The sequence below is a fragment of the Montipora capricornis genome, chromosome 3 (assembly GCF_036669925.1).
Source record: "Montipora capricornis isolate CH-2021 chromosome 3, ASM3666992v2, whole genome shotgun sequence".
In the NCBI taxonomy this organism is placed as follows: domain Eukaryota; kingdom Metazoa; phylum Cnidaria; class Anthozoa; order Scleractinia; family Acroporidae; genus Montipora; species Montipora capricornis.
The window spans coordinates 53,346,742-53,349,241 of NC_090885.1; positions in this window are offsets into that span (position 1 = coordinate 53,346,742).

A 2,500-nucleotide genomic window follows, 5' to 3' on the forward strand; every position below is an offset into this window, starting at 1 on the left:
GAAGAGCTGATAAGACATGAAAAGACCGAGGAAGATAATTCACTTTATTATGTAAACACCGATGAAATACCAAGTGGCTGTCGCGTGAAAACATGATATCTTCAAACGTGAAGATATCTATGTTATTTGCCAGCTGCAAGGTCCGTATACAGCCGTGACAGAGGTCTTGAAATTTTTTTCCAGACCGAGGTCACTGTTTTTCGCTATACGGACCGACCCTTAGCTGGTAAATGACTTGTTTATTTTTTTCCTCTCTCTCTCTCTTCCTCTCGGAAATTATTTTTTTAATTGTTGACTCCCACCGCTCTTGATAGCGAATGCAGTAAGCGACTTACAAACTGGACTATTTCCACGCCTCTTGCCTCAAATAAAAATCTGTTTTCAAGCACTTACTTCTGTCTGTAAACGCGTTTGGTGTCAAAAAATGGAAATTTAAGGTCATTACAATAGGTCACGCAACCAGGGCTAGGATTCCGCCCGGAATCGAAGCGCAGTCGGAGGGTCATGGGTTCGAGTCCCCACTCCTGTTCAAGTCTAGATTTTTTCCGGCTTTTTGCAACTACTCAAGTCGCTTCATACTGAACCAAATGCGTGTTCTATTCAAATCTATGGAGTTCTCTGGTTTACCACCATATTTGTTGAATCATGTGACCAAAAAGTGGTTCTCAACACGTGACATGAATTTATATTAATTTCTAATACACTTTCCTGTGTAGTTCTCTCAATCTCTCTCGAAAAGGTCACAGTAACCCCATGCTACAAGTCACGATTAAAACCGTTTTCTCGTGAACTTCTTTTTTAACACGGGGTACGGAACTGGTGTATGTGCTAAGCGCAAGTTACTTTCCACCACATATGCACTTTGCATTGCATGAAAATTATCCTCCACTAAATAGCGACCTTAGCAACTACTAAAATCGTAAATGATTTGAATCCAGGGGGAATATCATAATTAAGTAAAGTACGATCGGCCGGGTGAGTGTAGTCCTGAGAAGGACTGTTTGAGATGACATTGACTGACGTTTCGACAACCCGAGCGGACGTCATCTTCAGAGCAAGTAATTTGTGACCGTAACGTCAAAAGATACTACAAAACTCTCCTCGTAGATGTCATTGGTCAACTTCTACTGTTGTTCTGTGGTCAAGGTTGATCCCCATTATGGCTTGTCCAAACGTTAAAACACATTATCATGTTGTTTCGACGAGAAATGCTATAATCGATCATGAAGTTAATTTATCTGCTAATGAGATACGTTATAGTGATGTCATAACACTAATGTAAGTCATTTGTCAGCTGTGGACCCAGCCGACTCACTGGGTAAATATCAAATCGTTTCCTACACTTTATTATCTGAGCATTTCATAACAATGTAACTTCCTTTTAGGATTCGAACGCAGTTCTTTTATTGTCTGGCAGTAAAGTCGTCAACAAAGATTTTGATAACAGTGAACCAAAAACCCACAACTGACGAAACATTCGAATCCCATTCGGTAACTCCGGGAACCGGGACGGATAACACTAAGATGGCAGAAGACGCCAAAAGCATTCGGCTAACAGCCGAAGCAAGGTTTACCAGGAAGCGCAATGAACTCCTGAAGTCTGTGGATGCCGACCAAGGACGGGAAATGGTCGAAGGTAATTACGTGAGGCTTTCCGAAGCATGGGACATCGTTAAAAGTAAACACGATCTATACACGATGTATTTCAATGATGAAGAACTGGAAGTCGCAGAGAGTTGAATTACCGAGTTACAGGACCTTTTTGCACAAGCGACAGCGCTTAAAATCCAGTATATACAGAACTCAGTTAGGTCAGAAATTGTCGCGCGAAAGAACACATTACGTCATGAATCAGAAATGAAGGAGCGCGCGGAAAGAGAGAGAAAAGCAGAAAAAGCACTTATAATGCGCACGAAAGCGCAAACAGTTTTTGACACTATATGTAATAATACAAAGCATTTTCTTGATAATAACATTGCCTCACATACTCTAGAAAGGTCGTTAAAACAGATAGAAGATGCATATGCCGAGTGCAAAAGTGCAAACGATGACGTTTTAGATTTAGCAGTCCGTGACACTGCAGAAAACGCTGTAAAATTTGCAGCCCATATACAATGCCGGCTCGATGATATGACTGAAAAGCTCACGTCGCAAATCGGTCCAAAAGATGATAAAGTAGCGAAGAGAGAGTCTTGCACGTCTTCCAACTTTCAGTTAGAAAAAATAAAATTGCCGCGATTTTAAGGAGAAATTCGCGGTTATCCATAATTCAAGCTCGGTAAATATCATAGAAAAGAAACTACCTGCAGACATTCGACATAAATGGGCCGAGATTGTGAGTGCTGATAACAGTACAGTTGATAAAACTAACAAATTTCCATCGCTTCTTAGCGTGGAGCCATAGAGTACGATACGGCCTCACTAAGAGTACCAGCCGGCCCAGTGAAAGCCGTAATTCACCACACAACTGCTAGGGAGGAAATCGATATGAAAGGCCAAA